This window comes from Mustela putorius, unplaced genomic scaffold (assembly GCF_011764305.1).
Source record: "Mustela putorius furo isolate JIRA1106 unplaced genomic scaffold, ASM1176430v1.1 tig00000095_pilon_pilon_pilon, whole genome shotgun sequence".
Classification (NCBI taxonomy): Eukaryota; Metazoa; Chordata; class Mammalia; order Carnivora; family Mustelidae; genus Mustela; species Mustela putorius.
Window position 1 is genome coordinate 12181805 of NW_025421280.1, and position 18791 is coordinate 12200595.

Below are 18791 nucleotides of genomic sequence, written 5' to 3' on the forward strand. Positions count from 1 at the left end.
ATATGCTAGTTATATATTTTTAAATATGCTTGAAATTAGACACATAATTACTAAGATAAAAAGAAAACCACTTCTGTATAATCCAGTGTCACTTGTACTCCCAGTGGCATACATCCAGATGTTGGCATACATTATTATTTTCCCTGCCTTACAGATGAGGAAACCAAGGCATAGCAAGGCAGAACAACATTCCTTGGATAGGTCTTACACTAGAATCCAGGTGTTTTGACACAGAGCCAATCTATATCCACCACAATCTAATAGCACTTTTCTGAATGGCCAACATTTTGTATATAAAAAAGGTTTTGAGGTAGCACCAAGACAATGGTTTTATAATGGCAAGCCCCTGAGAAAGCCCAGAGCTCTCAGATAATTGATCTGTGTTCTCACTTTCAGCTGGTGCTGACTCTGTGACCAGTGTGATTTATTGTGCTTACAGGTTTAAATCAATAATCTGAGCATATTAGAGCCTAGATTGACCTAATAAACTTCTCAAACTTCCCCAACCAAAGGCTTTTGGATAAAACATTAAAAAACAGTTTTTGTTTTTTCTTTGTCATCCTCAATGACTTTAAAACATTTCTATAAGACAACAGAAACCATCATTGTTGTTTTTAAAGATTTTATTTATTTATTTATTTGACAGACAGAGATCACAGTAGGCAGAGAGGCAGAGAGAGAGGAAGGAAGCAGGCTCCCTGCTGAGCAGAGAGCCCAATGTGGGGCTCAATCCCAGAACCCTGGAATCATGACCTGAGCTGAAGGCAGAGGCTTTAACCCTGAGCCACTCAGGCGCCCCTTATTGTTATTTTTAGAAAGGAAAGGCTATTTTGCACAAATCTACCTAGTCAAGGTAGAAAGCTAAATTTTCTTCAAGCCAGATAACCCCTCCACCACACCCACCAACCCCTTGAATCACAAGAGGAACTTTATCAGGCTTTGTGGCACAATCTGAACATTTAGTTGTGAAATGTATATGCACAAGTTTTGAGTTTTGTCTCTGACCATTTCATTTGATTTGCCTTTCCATGGTAATGGGATTAAAAGTCACACTGAAGACCTTGGAGGGCTTCCATCTATGGGGATATTCATGCTACATGTTATCGAGGAGCCACAGGAATGAGGTGGAAGAACTAGCTGGAGCAAAAACAGAACCTACATTGCAAATTTAATTTTTATTAAGATACAAAGATATCAAAGATATCAAACCACGACTGTTTGACTGTGATCTCTTCTTGGACAATATTGAGAAAGAAGATAGAAATTGTTAGTTATTTTGGATCATTTATGGAATTTTAACCTCTTATGAGGAATTTAATCCCTTCAATTTGTAGATGAGAAAACTCATGCCCGCTAGTTTAAATCATTTATCCCAGGATTAACAGCTAATTCATTGCAAATTTACAATTAGAGCTCAAGTTTCCTGACCCAACTTCCTAAGGTACTATATCATTTAAAGCTATTTGATTATAAGTGACAGAAACTGATTCTAACTTGAGCACAAGAGTAATATATATAGGGTAGATTTTGAGTGGTTTACAAAGTTTTATGTCAATTTTATTACTTTTTTTTGGTGGGAAAGTGAGGAGTAGAAGTTGTTAGGTAACAAAAAGTGTATTTTTAAATTTAAAAAGTCATAACCATCATGGAGAGATTAAAAATGTTTTACTTCAAAAAGAGATTATGACCTGACCTGAAACAATGAGTTGGGTGCTTAACTGACTGTACCACCCACGCACTACTTTTTTTTTTTTTTTAATGGTTTTGATTCATTAGGCCATTTCTACCTTTGGCTATTGTGAATAGTGCTGCTATGAACATGCATATACACATAGCTGTTTGAGTCCCAGCTTTCAGTTCTCTTGGGTACATTCCTAGGAGTGGAATTTCTGGGTCAAACACTTAACTTTTTAAGAAACCATTAAACTATGTTCCGCTAAACCATTTTATTTTCCCACCAGCAATGTCTGATAATTCTAATTTTTCTGCATTCTTGCCATTGTTAGTTATTTTCCATTAAAATTATACCCATCCTAATTGGTGTGAATCAGTACCTCATTGTAGTTTTGATTTGCATTTCCCTAATGGCTAATGATATTGACACCTTTTTATGTGTTTGTTGGCCATTTTAATATCTCCTCTGCAGAAATATATATTCAAATCCTTTTTTTTCTGTCTTGTTGTTGTCAAGTTATAAGAATTCTTTATATACTCTGAATACTAGTCCCTCATCAGATATATGATTAGCAAATATATTCTATTCTACAGGTTGTCTTTTCACTTTCTTGATAAGGTCCTTTGATGCACAAAGTTTTTAATTTTAAAATATTTTATTTATTTATTTGACAGAGAGATCACAAGTAGACAGAGAGGCAGGCAGAGAAAGGGGGGAAGCAGGCTCTCCGCTGAGCAGAGAACCCGATGCGGGGCTCGATCCCAGGACCCTGAGATCATGACCTGAGCCGAAGACAGAGGCTTAACCTCCTGAGCCACCCAGGTGCCCCCAAAGTTTTAAATTTTGATGAAATCTGATTTATCTATTTTTTCTTTGTTGCTCATACTTTGGTGTCATATATAAGGATCCATTGCCAAATATGAGGGTCATTACCCTTATGTTTTCTTCTAAGTGTTTTATGATTTTAGCTCATATTTAGATCATTGATTCATTTTGAATAAAAGTTTATGTATGATGTGAGTAGGAATCCAGTTGTCACAGCACCATTTATTGAGGAGACTTGGTGCTCTTGTTGAAATCATTTGATAGACATGAATTTTTAGTGTAGATCATGAGACTTCAGAGAGTATCTCCCTTGTGGAGTTTGCTTAGAGCCCTTCTATAGCAGAGAGAATGGTACTAGGCAGCAAATACAGCCTACCACATAGCCTATCCATTGACCCTTCTTACTCTGATATTCTGATGTACACATACTTTCTTATTCTGAAATTCAGCAATAGTGACTTGCAAGAATTTCATGCTTGTGAGTTTGTGAATTTGAGGTAATTATTAAAAGAAAGATCTGGGAGTGGAATGTAAAAAACATAGATAAGTGGAAGGTAGAGTTAGAAAAAGAGTCTGTTTTTATACTTACAGCACATATCAGTTTGGACTTGCTTCATTTCGTGTGCTTGGTGGCTGCTACATTGGACAGTACAGTTCTGTACCTGGAATTGGCAGACTTTGTATAAAAGACCCAAGAACAAGTATTTTTGGCTTTACAGGCCATGGAATCTCTGTAGCAATTATTCAACTCTGCTTTTTATATCAAAGGCAGCCATAGGTAATATGTAATCAAAGGAGTGTGGCTGTGTTCCAAGAAAAGTCTATTTATAAAAAAAGGTGGCAGTCCATATTTGGCTTGTGGGCCATATTTCCTGATCCCTATTCTAAGCCATCCCTCTTAGCCCTGTCTTAACAGAGGGGATCTTCTGCCCTCCCCCCACAGTTAATTCCTTAGGCCTATTAGTTCCTCTGCTCATTTCTAGTGTCTGGTGTATCCTCTCTCTAAAAATGGGTTTTCTCTGCTCTTTTGCTTTTGCTATATCAGAAAAGGGTGAGATGAGGAGGAATACTTCCCATTTTGGAGTGACTCCTGTGGGTGGGTGAGGGAAGCAAAAGTGACTCTCAAGTGCTCTGGCCTCAAGTTGGAGAATATAAAAGTTCCCGTGTGCCTATGCCTGTGAAAGTTTACGTTCTGCCATAATGTCTCCTGTTCTGATTTCTCTAGATGGCTCTCCAAATCCTTCCCGTCCACAAATGACCTCTAAAGGTCTCCTCATTCTGGAAGGTTCCTAGCTCCAAAAGGCAGTTGTAAGGAGGCTGAAACTGAAACTTTACCCATCATGTGGACAAGGCACTGTAGCATGTACACGTCACTGTTTTCAGCACTTGGCACAGTCCTTGCCCATAGGAGGTCCTCAGTAAGGTAGTCCTCAGTAAGGAAGTCTATATTTAATTAACAATGAAATAATAAAGCAGCTCTAGTACTGGACACCCATTGCTCAAATTGGCAGTCACTTAGTTGCAAAAATTTCCTCTTATATTCTGTAGCTTAGAAATGTTATGCCCGGATGCATAAAAATGACGCTCCTTGATTTACTCACTTCCATGAGCATCTGAGCCATTAGCTCCCAATGACCTGGCATGCCTTGATTTATTGTTCATTTGATTTAATTTACTGAAGGTGACCTTACTGTGTTTTTCTGCCAGAATTCTGGCCGGATCATGGTTGGTGGTGGTCCACAGGGAATAAATCACAGGTGATGGCTCTCGGTCATATTAGGACTGCCTCTTCAATATAACTTTGATGTGGTGAACACAGGCCTTGAGGCTGCTAATGGCATTTTGTAGGCAGGCTACAGTGACCTCTAGTTCTTAGAAATGTAGTTGGATTACCTGAAAGATAACAACATTTTCAGTTGTTGATAGAATGTGTCCCTGTTTCTGGGAATTCTGGAAAAAACCAACTTAAATCCCCATACCTGGATTTCCAAAGCTTTAGCATTTATCTGGGCTAGGGGGTTAGGTTAAGAAAAAAGGTATCTACAACTTTAAGAAATACATGTAAATTAGTAACAACATAATCAACAAGTTTTGAGGATGAGACACTTAGACCAGGTTCCACCTTTCAGGCACTTCCACCTTTCATGACTAATTTGCATTCTTCAGGATTTGCTAAAAATGTTTATAACAAGTGTGGCTCCAGATTCTGGGTGGTAACCTGTGAGATCTTATGACTGCATATTAATGGAGACTCTGGAAAGGTGTGTAAATTTTGCAGTGGTAAATTTTAATGACTTCTGTATGTGTATCATTAACAAGTTTCTGGTGGTTACCCAAACTTGTCAACAACACCATTTTGCCAGTGTGGATAGTGTCCTTCACCTAAATGTGACCTTGAATTAAAACAAATAACTTTTGCTTATAGTCATTTTCTGCTGAACTAGAATAACTTTGAGATGGTGTTAAAGCATGTTTTTCCTCTGCTCAAAACCTAGCAAGTGCTCCGCATTTAACTCCAGGTAAAAGCCTAAATCCTTCCTAGTAAAAAAGCAGGCCCTTCCCCTGTATAGATCCTTATCCCTCTGATCTCCTACCCTTCTACTCACTCTCCCCTCTCATAGCCACAGGAGTTCTCTTATTCCCCAAATGTACTTGCCATAGGGCCTTTGCACAAGCTTCCCCCTTTGTCTGGAATACTCTCCCTGCTGCCTAACAGCCCATTTCTCCTTTATCTTAACCTTTTTTGTGAAGCCCGCTAGACCCACCATAGTTAAAGTTCTGACTGTTCTTTTAGTTCCAACATACACTTTAATCACTTATTTTGTTTATTGTGTATCATCTGTCTCCATCCATCTCAGCTTCCTAAGTTAAAGAATAATTGTCTTCTTTCTTCAGTGATGTGTTCCAAGTGCCTAAATCAGCTCTACCTATTAGAAGTTTCTGTGATGTTGCAAATGCATATGGTAGACACTAGTCACGTATGCTAATGGAGCAATTAAAATGTGGTTGGTGCACACAAACCCCCAATTTTAGTTTGATTTAATTTTAACTAATTAAAACTTAAATAGCCACATGTGGCTACTGTCTACTTATCATATTGGACAGCACAGATTTTGAAAGTTTCTATAGTGAATGAATGAATGTCTAGCTCTTTAGATCAGTGCTTCTTTTTTTTTTTTTCTTAAGATTTTATTTATAAATAATCTCTATACCCAGTGTGGGGCTTGAACCCTCTCAAGACCAAGAGTTGCATGCTCCACTGACTGAGCCAGCCAGCTGCCCCTCTAGATCATTGTTTCTTAAACTTTAATATGTAAAGGATTCCTGAATTTCTGAGAATCTTGTGAAAAATGCAGATTTTGATTTAGGAGATCTAGGGTAGGACCTGAGATTTTTTTATTTCTAACAAGACATCCCCCTACACTTTCAAGTTGCAAGACTTAGAGAACTAATACTGTTGTGCTTCTTGTTTTTGTGTTTACTGAGCTAAGCCAGGTGCTTCTTCATTTTCTGGACAGGAGACATTACTAAAAATTACCTCTAAGACTGAAATAACAGCCTGCATATCCAAAAGACTACAAAAAGAGAACAATTTTTCCCTTATCCGTGATAAGAATATGATTTTCCTTGTCCAGTTTCTCTCTAATTTGGTTAAATTCAGTTGTGGTTAATTTAGAAAATTCTTTTCTTCAACCCCGGTCGCTTTTATGCCAGTCTATAGCTACCTAATGTGCACACTTGACTTGTAATCTATTTTCCCAGGTCACTGAAGATGTGTGTTAGTTACCCTTTAGAAAGAATTCTTGAATTGTATTGGACTGGACTGGACTGTAGTTCGGCATCCTTCTGTTATCTGAGATAGCTGGCTAAATCAAACTCTCACAGCAAAAAAAAAAAAAAAAACCAAAAACCTAAAAACCTCATCAATCTTTTCCATTGTTATAATCACATTGTTCATCTACAGAATAAACATCACCCAGTTATTCCCTGAGGGAGGAGTTTAAATCTTATTCATACACCTTACATTGCCACAAATCTGTGGTCGTTCTTCTTAATTATCATGTATTCTTTTCCAGGTGGATTTTTGTCAGAGCAGTAAATCTTGGGTGCAGATCAATTTTAGGTGTTGTTAGTATTTAACAACAATTAAGGTACTGATGAATATATGTAATATCGCCTGATTTATCATTCCCTTATAGGCTCTTCACAAATATATCAGAGGCACAATTTACAGTACCTGTCAGGAGAAAAAGGCTAAGATCATCTTAAAAAGTCTGCTTTGCTTTTCTCAAAAAAGGATGAGGAAGAGGTGTGCATTTGAACCCTTCCAGCAGGAACTCTAGGCTAGTCTTCCAGCCTTAGCCGCTGTGGCTGTGCCTGGCCTCGGCCTGCAGGAATGCTCAGGCATCTCAGGGCTACTAACTGGCCCCTGACACATTCTCTGTGGTTTTGGCTTATTCTCTTCACTCTGCTTTGAATGCCTGCTACCCAATGCCTGCACCCTCCCACAACTGGACCACCTAAGACAACCTTTTCAACACTCAAGGCTGACAACTGCAATAATTACAGTGGTGGATAACATCTATTGACCAGATTCCCTGGGTGGCTCAGTTGGTTAAGTGTCTGCCTTCAGCTTAGGTCATGATCGCAGCGTCCTGAGATCAACACCTGCATTGGGGGGGGGGGGTCTCCACTCAGCAGGGAGTCTGCTTCTCCTTCCCCCTCTACTCCCCACCCACCACTTGTGCTCTCTCTCTCTCTCTCTCAAATAAATAAATAAAATGTTTAAAAAAAGAAAAAAAATTTGTTGACCACTTTTGTGTACCAGACACTGTACGGAAGCACTTGATGTAGGTTGTTTCGTTTGACCCTTACGGCAATGCTTGAGCCAGGAGTTACTATCTTCTGCACCAAGATAAAGAAACAGAGATTTAGAGAAGCCAAGTAACTTGCCGGAGTTCACATGGTTGGTGAGTGGAGGAACCTGGGGTTGAGCCCAGGCTGTCTGATTCTAAAATCCTTCTTCCCATCTCTTAACAATGCCACTGTACTGCCCAGACTTCTCCTTCTCCCTGGGAGTTTCCTCCTTTCTCTTGATTGCTTTGAGGCAAATAACACTGGTGTCATTAACCAGGACCTGGGAATCCTAACTCTTGACTCTCCCCAGCCATCTCCTAGCACTTTGTACGCAGTAGTGCCATTCCTCTCATGTTACATGTTTATGTGGTGGTTCTCTCTGCTTGGCTATCTTGGATGTAGTTTACTTATCTTTGTATCCCTATGTTTTCATGAATTGCAGAAGGTTATCTTGACTTTCCCTAAATTCTGTATAGTAAATTTTCCATAATAATGGCAGAACTTCTAGGCATGTGCTGACTTCATAATCATGTAGAGGGGAATATTTGCTCCATGTACCATGTTTAAATATAATAATCCAATTGGGTAGCTGCAACTGAAGCGAAAACCTTTTACAGCCCAACTTCAGTGCTTTGAAGATGAGCCTGGGGGCTCTGCTGAGAGCTTTTAGGTATCTTGTAGTTTAAAACGATGGTCAGTCTGGTGTTGTGTTGGTAAATATTTAGATTCTTTCTCCCCAGGAAAGAAATGTGGGTGCATGTGTGTGTGTGTATGTGTGTGTGCGCACATGCGTGCACACATGCATGTATTTATTATCAGTTTTACTGCATAATAGATATCTTGCCTATAATTTATGAATAATAAAATAATCACTACTTTTTATTGCAAATTCCAGATAGCCAATCAATTCTCATACAAAACTCCTGTTGATTTTGTCAAACTCTTACATAGTCTGTGTTTGCAGTTGATGGGCAAGTGCCATTCTATCATATATACTGTATGGTAGTTTTAAAAACTGGAAGAATATGTCATTAATTTTGTTTATTCCATTCAAACTGTAACTGCTACAGATGTGGCCCACTTTGAGTTTAATCTGCATGTTTTTTATCACTCTCAAGTCAACAAAGGAATATCCAGCTGTGATTTGTGGCATTTGCCTGTTTGGCTGATATCAAACTACCAATGTGACTTTACCGGAAGTGAATTGGGAAGAGATACCCAGCAGCGCTCCATTAGCCAGCATTTCCACCGTATAGATATGACAGGTGTTGATGACCTTAAGAGTAGAGATGACAGTAAAATAATTAGGAAGGGATGAGCTTTGTGTATTTATTGCCTTTAAAAATATTTTTTTAGGGGCACCTGACTGGCTCAGTCAGTGTGACTCCTGATTTCAGGGTTGTGAGTTTGAGTCCCACATTGGGTACAGAGATTCCTTTAAAAATAAAATCTTTAAAAATATAAATTTATTTAATTTTAAGTTTTATATCATAATTTACATAGTTCCATAATGTAAAGTTTAATCATGGCTCTGTTTAACAACTACCTTGCAAAATTCCTGAAGTTGAACAATAGGCTCCTGTAAGCCTAGAGGTAGCTTCAGGATGCCACTGGATCAGTCTGTTGCCTGGTGGACTGGGGAGACCTTGGGCCCTGAGGTATCCATCCAGCCCATCCCAAAGATGTCACCAGAGGCTCTTGGTCTTGTCATGAGAAAGAATTCAAGGGCAGACACAAGCAGGAAAGTTTATTAAAGCCGAAGTACACTCTTGAGAGAGAGTGAGAGAGTGAGCAAGAGAGCTGTGCACACTAGAGTTTGGGTTTGTATCTTGTATTGACAGTTGTTGACAAGAGGGGGGAATATTCATTACTTGGGGTGGGATTTCTTGGAAGCCAGGCAGTCTGCTTTTTCTGCCTTATTTGGTCAGGGGGTTCTAGCCTACTTTGTCTGCCATCTTGGGCCAGGGTTTGGTCTACCATCTTGGATCTGGTTTGATCCCTTTTATTGGGATTTTGTTTTGGAGTGCTGCCAGAATAGTCCTCTGACTTTAGTTGACCATGACTTGCTCTTTGTCAGCATCCTATTATAAGACTAACTAACTCAAAAGTGGTGCTTGGTTATCAGATATGGGTGTGGAGAGGGTGAAGCTTGAATTCCAGCCCTGCTTTTTATGTTCAATTTATAGAGTAAATTACTGATTGTTAAAGCACATTGTAAGTCATACACTATTTTGTAAGTCTTAAGATTTCCTAGATCAGTGTAATGCTAAGTGAAATAAGTCAGTCAGAGAAAGACAAATATTGTATGATCTCACTCATATGTGGAATTTAAGAAACAAAACAAACAGAGAAAAAAAGGATACAAATGGAAAAAAATATCCAAACACGGGGTCTTAAATACAGAGTACAAACTGGTGGCTCCCAGACGGGAGCTGAGTGGGGGGATGGGTGAAACAAGTGAAGGGGATTTAGAGTTCAGTTATCATGATGAGCTCAGAGCAATGTATAGAACTGTAGAATCTTAATATTGTGCATTGGACCTAATATAACACTGTATGTTAATTATACTTCAATTAAAAAAAAAAGATTTCCAAGATCAGGGCAGACTGATGAAAATAAAGTACAGACAACTCTGTTGGGTCCCCTCTTTAAGCTATGCCCTGTGCTAAGAACTTCACACGCATTATCTTATCTGGACTTCATAGGAAATAAATACTACCACTGATCTCATTCTAAGGAAGCGAAAACCAGGGTTTAGCAAGAATCAGTGGGGCCCTGGGCAGTACTGGAGACAGGACTCAGAGCCGTACCTCTGAAACACTCACGGCTTCTGCTGAGGAAAGCAGAGATGAGAGGGAGAGCACAAGGCAGGCTCTTTTAAAATCCTCTTTCTCTTTTTTCCTCCTCCTCCGTTCTTCTTCTTGATGTGGGTATGGTGGTATACTTTCCCCCAAGTATAAAATCATGCCATGCTTGATGCAGAACAACAGAAAACTTACAGAAGTATAGAGGTAAAAATAAAAATGACTTCTGATTTTATCACCCAGAGGTAACCAAGATTTTAACTTTCAGGAGTATGTATCAATGAAATTTGTTTTGTAACATATAAAATGTAGGGGTGCTTGGGTGCTTGGGTGGCACAGTGGGTTAAGTGTCTGACTCTTGGTTTCCACTGAGGTCATGATCTTATGGGTCATGAGATTGAACCCCAAGTGGGCCTTTGTGCTCAGCAGGAAGTCTGCCTGAAGATTCTCTCCCTCTGCCCCTCCCCTGACTCTCTCTCTCTCTGAAATAAATAAATCTTTAAAAAAATGTAAATAATATATAATACAGCAAATATCAACATGTACTTTTATTTATTGAACAGTTACTTAACTTTCTATTGTTACTTTCTGAGTTTGGAAAGAATAATCCTTTTCAGAGCTGCAGTCCTTTACTATTTGGAAAATAAAACCTGGGGGCTGGCAGTACAGAAACAGAAGCTGAATATACTCACCATATCTTTTCCTATTTATTGCAATCTTTTCCCACCGAAGATAGCCTCCAGATATATTAGCTAGCAGCATATGAGTAGTTTGAGCTCAACTTCTGTTTCTTACTTTTTTCTATCTCCTGGTAGACAGAAAGTAGGAGAGTCAACATTTGGACGATACATACATTCACCATGTATTTCCTAGATAATTTCATGCTTGATCTAATATTGAGAATACATGCTGTTATTTCCATGTGTGATCTATAAATCTGAATTCTTCTGAATTCTGTTAGTACCTTGTTGACAAGGAAGAAAGGAATGACTTCCATGTCAGAAGTACTTATCTATTCAAAAGGGAAAACCAAACCAAAATTCATAGCAGGGCTCAGGCTAGATTTTTCACACATCTAATATGGTGAAGACATTGCTGATGAAGAACAAAATCATATGGCGTGACATTTGGTCACTGACCTAACTAAGGGTACTTCTGGGGCCTTTAATCTACAGCAGCAACGATCATATTTGACCACAGTCAGTGAAACATTTCCCCTTTTACATTCAGTTATGTGACCAGTGAAATCATTTAATAAGCTTGGTCCTGGAGCTCATGATATATAGGTCCTATGTGGTTTGGCCTAATAAATCCTTATCCCTGTCTTGATCTTCAGATATCTCTTCTGTGAAAGAAATGTTTTTAGATTTTGTATAGAGGATTGTATGGGTTATTTTCTTGTTTAAGGTGAACAAGCTCTGTAGAGTTGGAAAATAATGTTTGATTAGGAAATAAAGGGTAGAGAGGCGAAGAAGGGGTATTTTGTATTGACCATTGCTAAATATAGGCAAGCTGATGCTTAAAACATAATGTTTATAGCTTTTATGACCATTGTCTTGAAAAAAAAAAAAAAGTAGCATACAGGATGGTTAGGGTTCAAAGAAGAAAAGCTGTCTTTTTGCATATTACTCCGAGTTGCTCTATAAAGATTGTTTGCTGAGAAACTATCGTGGTTCCTAACAGAAACAATGGTCTAGTGTATTTGTTTTCTAGCATTTTGTTAATAGCAATGATCACATTTTGTTTTAAAGATACATTTTTAAAACCATAAAATTTGTTCTCTCTTTTTTTTTTTAAAAGATTTTATTTATTTATTTGACAGACAGAGATCACAAGTAGGCAGAGAGACAGGCAGAGGGGGGGGGGGAAGCAGGCTCCCCACTGAGCAGAGAGCCCAATGCGGGGCTTGATCCCAGGACCCTGAGATCATGACCTGAGCCGAAGGCAGAGGCTTTAACCCACTGAGCCACCCAGGTGCCCCAAATTTGTTCTCTTTTGAAATGTTTTGATAATTTGATTTAAATTATGGTTCTGTTATGGTTTACATTCAGTCAGAGTTGCTAGAATATTCCAGCATTGTATGTATTCCAGCATTATATATATTATATTATATGTTTAGTGATAACAAGCTTCTTGGTGATCTGTTTTTCTTTCTTCATTCATACTTCTTTCCACATATGTAACCACAAACCCATAATTATATAGATTTTTTTTTCCTTAAAAAGAAAAAGAATAGCCAGACAGGAGCTATTCCTGCCAGAAATAAAACTCAACCTTACCAGAGAATTTAAAGCTTAGTAGAAGTCTTAGCTAGGCCCCTTTAGAGACCTCAGTGTATCCGTTTTCTACAGTTGAGTGGAAGAAAGTATTTCGAATTTGCTTGTCTATTGTTTGATTAGGTCTTCTTTTAGGGAAACAGGGTTGAACTTCATATAAAAAAGGCTTAGGATTATATCTATTTTTGTAAAAGTGAGTGCTTTGGAGTTTAGTTTTTCTCCCTCCTTTTTCCTCCTCAGAAACAGATTTGTAAGACTGACTCTGTGTAGGTCATGTGCAAAGACACTTCAATGACAAGGATAAAACCCTCGTGTGCTGCAGTATCTCTCATGTTCTGTTTGCATCATAATTTTTTTTATAATATATGTCATATTATCCCATTTCCCCCCCAATTTATGATTGGCTTTTGTAAGACTGTCGAAGATGAAAATCCTATGAATAAATGAAGATGTTATCTTAGACGTTCCTTTTACTCTGGTGCCTGGGGACTAGCCAGCTGGGCTTGAATAGAACAAGAAATGACAGCTTTTCTCAGAAAGCTCTGAATAGGAATGTGAGAGACATTCCTGGCAGCCAGGTCCTGGACAATGTTTAAAGCTATAGAGAAAAGAATCTCCTTTTGCACCAGGCACCAAAGTATAGAGAGTTAAATGTGCTGCATGACATCATACCATCCAGAATATGAGTGTGAAAGGACATACAAGACACTAAATTTTTGGAATCTCATTAGATCCTGCTAAAACAGCAGTTTCTGTTCCCACAGATGGTCATCTATTAGACTTCCTAGTCAATATGTTGAAGAGACTCAAAATATACTTATTGATTGGTCTTACTTTGAAAATGTACTGTTGGCTTGCTCATACTGTCCTCCCTCCCACCTTCCGCATGTCCCTATCACACACAGAATAGTATCTTGTAATGTTCGAAGGAATAAAAAAAAAAGAAAAGAAAAACAAGACTGAACCGTATTATATTGGGGACTTACCAAAATAGTTTTAAGTCCAACTAATGAAAGTTCTTTATAACCAATCTCAGCTGTTTGAACTACTCTGCAGTATATAACATATTGCATATTCTAGACAAACAATACAAGGAGCTAATTATGAGGTAGATGTGGGTGCATTACAGCTTATAGATCAGATGTTTTATAGATTAAAAAATAAGTGCATAGATCTCTTCCAAGGCAGTTTCCTCCTATGGAAGGCCAGGACGGGCTAATTTTTCTGCTAGGTAAAAACAGGAAAACCAAACATCAAATCAGAAATTGTCATTTAATGTAATTGTTCATGCTTTATTTATTCCATTACAGTGAAGATGACTGCTGGTCTGTCTAATTTAGAATCACAATGCCACTCTGTCCAGTTTATTGTCTTTAAGTTAGTTTATCAGCTGTGCGATGGAGCTGAACCATTTGTGTTCTACCGAAGACAGACACATCGAAAGAGAATGAGAACCCCGGCAACAAGGGAGGTAGTTAACAACGAGGTTTCAGAGTGAACAGGTGTTTGTCCTGTGCATGAGACAGATATTCAATCACCCTCCCCACCCCGGCCCCATGCCAAAAAAAAGTATAAAGAGGTAATTAAACTAGACATACTATGATGTAGAATTTATTTTCAGTGTTGCCAATATGGTTCAGCAGCAAAAGGAAAAATAGTACAAAGATTATTTTACCTTATCTCAGTGGAATGAATTTCAGTAGGGCTGTTGCTATTTGCTCCCCACCCCCACCCCCCACCTTCTTTCTTCCTTTTTGGTCAACTGCCGAAATTTGAAATGTTCTTTTGTTACCTCCCAGTGTTTTGTAACAATTCTTTTCTTGTTCATCCATTTCTGCAGGAGGCAGGCATTCCTTTTCAGTATCAGCTGATTATTTCTTGTAATTCTGAGACCCCTTATAGGCTAAGCCAATGCCTTTATTGAAAAAGATAATGTTCTTCCATTACAAAATTCTTAACAATGTTATTTTAACAAGTCATTTGTTTGTTCGTTCATTCACTCAGTCATTCATTCATTCATTTCCTAAGCATCTGGGGAGTGTATTAAATACCAAAATGACACAATTGAATGAATCCTGGACCCTGTCTTGAGGGAGTCTAATGTGAGCTCAGATACGTCCCTAATCATGGCTGGTAAGAGTACAAGTTGTCTGACTGATACCCCTAATTCATACAAAGGGAACAAACAAAAATGTCCTGGGAAACACAGCCTAAGTTTTTCAAAATTTGTGTTGCCAGCTTTCATCATTCTTGAATGTATCTAGAAACTCCCTTAACAATCTCCATAACTGTTTTTATCATCCCATCTTCTAATTAAACTTGTTTCCCTTCAACGGATGTTCAGAATAATTAAGGCACACACACACATTATTATTTTCAGTGTTCTCATTACTTGTATTGCAGTAGGATTGTTTTTGTAGTGTTTTGCCCTTGCACGTGTACAGGTCAGCTTTTGTGGGAAAACCCGGCGTCTACATCCTTGTAATTTGCTTCTGTATTCCTATTGATGAAGTCCCAGAACCTAAGTCAGGTTCGGTGGGGTGAGGAGGTTCGGAGCCGACGACTAAAGAAAGAATTCTTAAGACATCGTTGGTGCAAAAGGTGATTTATTAGAGCACGGGGACAGGGCCCGTGGGCAGGCGGAGATGCGGCTGCCCCGGGTTGTGAGGGGTGGTTGGTTATATGCGCAGGAGTTGGGTAGGTGAGGACAAAGGGGTATTCAGAAGGGCTATTGGGGCAAAGAATACTATCAGGATATTGAAGGCTTAGTTACTATCAAGTAAAGACAATTGAGAGTCTCCTGGTGGAATGTTACATTCCTGCTATCAAGCATCCTTGTTAATGAGATTTAGGTTTAGAAGAAATTTAACTTTATTTACTTTTCCTTCTACCTCCACCTCCTTCGGTTTTTATGGAGGGGAGGGTAACATTAGGCTTGAGGAACTGAGTTCTGTGTCTTTGGAAATTGGGCTATTGATAAGGTAACTTCTTTGTTGTAATCTCAAGGACATTTGCAAACCAAGGGAGACTCCTGTCTTGTAGGATTGTGATCTCAGCAAGTTAACTATTTATCATTTTATGGCAGTCAGGGGTGCCTGAGGAATGCTACACCTATGGAGGGGAGCGGATGAAGGGGGGGTGCAAGGCGCCAGCTTTTGCTTTGTCCTCAGCCAGCCTCCTGCTCCCTCATCACTATCAGTGTACAAGCTTGCAGAACAGATCGTGTTTATAAATTGCTTGGGTTCCTCCTATGAATTTGCCTTTAGTTTGTGCGCACACAGATAATTCATACACAGAGTACTGGGGAGCCAAGTCTGTGCTCTGTGCTATGAAAAGCCAGGTGCTCATTTGTTAGTGATGGAACCCTCCGACTGTGGGTTCTTGCGTACCCAGATGCTGTAAGTCAGATTTCTTACAGAAAGGAGTGCTGAACAGACACAAAGTCTGGTTTCCGCCTACCTGGATAGTTTCAGGCTCTTATCCATAAATGGCCCATCATCAGTAAGTAACTTTGAGGAAATCAGGCAACATAAATGTATTTTTGTTTAAACAAATAGCTCCTAAATGGTGAGATTCCCAAATCGTCTGTGTCTTTCCAACAAGGCTTTTGCTGAAATGTGCATTTCTTGGTGCTATTCTGTTTCTTCATTCTACGCACTCGCTTTACCGTTTTGGCAATTTGGTTTGAATTTTTTGTTTCCTTGTTTTCTACCCTAGAGATAAACTCTTTATTATTATTTTTTTAAATCTATGTTCCATTAATCACCAGATTCCCATTAATCATTCATCATTTTCCCTTTTCCTCCACTTCTCATCCCTCTGGCTTTATTCCACGCACCTGCTTCTTAAATGGTGGTTAATATGATAAAAGGCCTTGCCTAGGAAATCAGGAGGCTTATCAGCTTTCAGAGAATTTCCTAAATGTATTTATGCCCTTTTATGAGAGCACGTCTTCTTTGGACCTGCTTCCTTCTGTTTGGAAGAGGCCTGGCACATGGCAATGTTCACCAGAGCCTGGGAGAATGGATGAGTGGAGGAGAAATCTCAGAATGGTTATGTCTTTGAATGGCTTAGTGAATAGTCGTCAACACTCACTAGATGGACCAACTTTCTTTAAAAAGGAAAAAAAGTCCCTTTGAAGATTTGTATCATTCTTCGGTGCTTTGACTAATGCTAGTCCTCTGGAAAGTTCTGACCTCTTTTCCTGCTTTTCATCCCACTTGACCCTCAAGTAAACATTTGTCAGTGCTCTCTATGCGCCACATTCAAAGCCAGGGACCCAAAGTCACCATTGTAAAGTAGAATACAGGGATGCCTGGGTGGCTCAGTGGGTTAAGCCACTGCCTTCTGCCCAGGGTCATGGGATCGAGCCCCGCATCGGGCTCCTTCCCTCACTGCCTCTGCCCACTCTCTGCCTGCTTGTGTGTACTCGCTTGTTCTCTCTGGCAAATAAATAAAATATTTAAAAAATAAATAAAGTACAATACAAAGGGGAGGAAGCTGGGATTAAACCATATTCGTTTATGCCCTTTCCCTGCTTCTTTATTCTAACAGCCAGGAATAGAACCATTGCATTGTGTTCAGCTGAAAGCACAAAATTGCTAATCTGAGTCAAGTTCCAGAGTGCTGGTTTGCTTTAAAGCGAACAAACAGAAAGCCTTAGTGACATTCCTGAAGGCAAGCCTCCAAGTTCTTAATGTAATTACTTCCTGGTTCCCGAGATGTGATTAATTAGATAAAAAGAGATCAAGCAGAATCCAAAGATAGAAGAGATTTTTTTTTTTTTGCACAGGGGTGACTCTGGGCTTCAGAGCCCTGAGAAGAAGTCACTCAATCCAGGAACACAGACATCTTCACCAGCCCACCGTCATGGCTGTAAAACCTCCAGAACTCAAGAACTCCTGAAAGTTACGTGGAGAAAGGTGAGCAGGAGGGATAAAAAAATGATTTTTTTTTGGCATCCCTTGAGTCTGCGGGATGTTTTCTTAATTTATTTCCAGCCTGGTCTTTCTTGACTTGGGGTTGGGTTGTCTGCTTTAACGGACATCAAGGCCATTTTATTGAAATATTTGTAGATCCTTGATCAAGCACTTAGTCTGACATACTTTTTCCATTTTTACTGCTAAATTAAGTTCCTCTCTGACAGCTGGCCATCAAGTCAGGCCCCATTTCGTCTGGGAGCTCCTTTGATTTAGAAGAAACACCTTATCTGGCAACCTTATCCTTTGTACCTTCTTTTACAAATACCCTTTAACAAGCTTCAAGATAAGGGGAAAGAGGATCACTTAACAATTCCCCATAATTTTTTTTTTTTTCTAAGCTGGCGGAGTTGCGAAGTTGTAAAAGCCTAGGACTAGGGGCGCCTGGGTGGCTCAGTTGGTTGAGCAACTGCCTTCGGCTGGGGTCACAGTCCTGGAGTCTCCGGCATCAGGCTCCCGGCTCCATGGGGAGTCTGCTTCTCCCTCTGACCTTCTCGCCTCTCATGTTCTCTCTCACTGTCTTTCTCTCAAATAAATAAATAAAATCCTAAAAAAAAAAAAAAAAAAAAAGCCTAGGACTATGGATTAATGTAGCTCCTAAGCCTCTGGGCTGTGGAAATTATATCTCTACCTACATTTTTTATTTCGCTATTCCCACCACCGCCACCCCCGACCTCCTGCATCTTATCCTCTCCTGGGTGGCAAGGAGTAAACAGTGACGCTTGCCAGAGACAAAGGATATAAGGGAAGGGAAATAAGCACATACCGTTAAATTTTTTAGTCATAATTAAAGAGTCATGGAATCTCATTGGTGGAATGGACCTTAGAGATTAGGCACTGGGTTTTCAGCCTTTGGTCCCCTTGGAAGGAGAGAACACAAATCCCCACAGCAGGAATTCTCGGTGTTGGTTGGGGGTGTGGATGTAGCCATGCAGCTTGAGTGAGTCAGGATCTGGAAGCTCGCGCTGGGAGTGGGTATTACGTTGGGGACAAAAAATTCACCCCTTGGGACCTGGCCCTTCGCCTCTGCCCCCCTTGCCTCCTTTCCTGAACCTGCTAGAATCATTGCTTTAGAGAAAATTTCTCCTTTACAGATAAGAAAAATGGAGTTGCGTAGAGAGGTCAACGGGCTTGAATAAAGATCATTAGACCTTAAGAAATACTTTGCCCCCTTGTTCTCTTGGACATTTCCTGTCTCAGAGAGAAAACCATGACAGAAATCAGACTGAGACTGCTATTGGGACAAGAACTGTGTTGAACAGTAGGCATGTTGTTCTCCAATGAAAAATTATTCATGTTCTTATCCTATTGTGAATTAGTGATAACAGTTAGCCTAGCCATCTTTGAAAAGGCCCGCTGTTAGTAACTGCCACCT

The 18791-nt window shown here is 39.5% G+C and overlaps 1 protein-coding gene across 2 annotated transcripts in view; it reads left to right on the forward strand.

Annotated features, from left to right (window-relative positions):
- FHIT (fragile histidine triad diadenosine triphosphatase) overlaps nucleotides 1–18791 on the forward strand; it is a 1433622-nt gene that overhangs the window by 179554 nt on the left and 1235277 nt on the right. The window contains exon 3 of one of the 2 annotated variants that reach the window (XM_045088552.1): nucleotides 17230–17359. The exons of the other annotated variant lie outside the window; for it this stretch is intronic. The gene's annotated coding sequence lies outside the window, so the exon portion shown is untranslated. The remainder of the gene's footprint in view (nucleotides 1–17229; nucleotides 17360–18791) is intronic. 2 annotated transcript variants of the gene reach the window in all.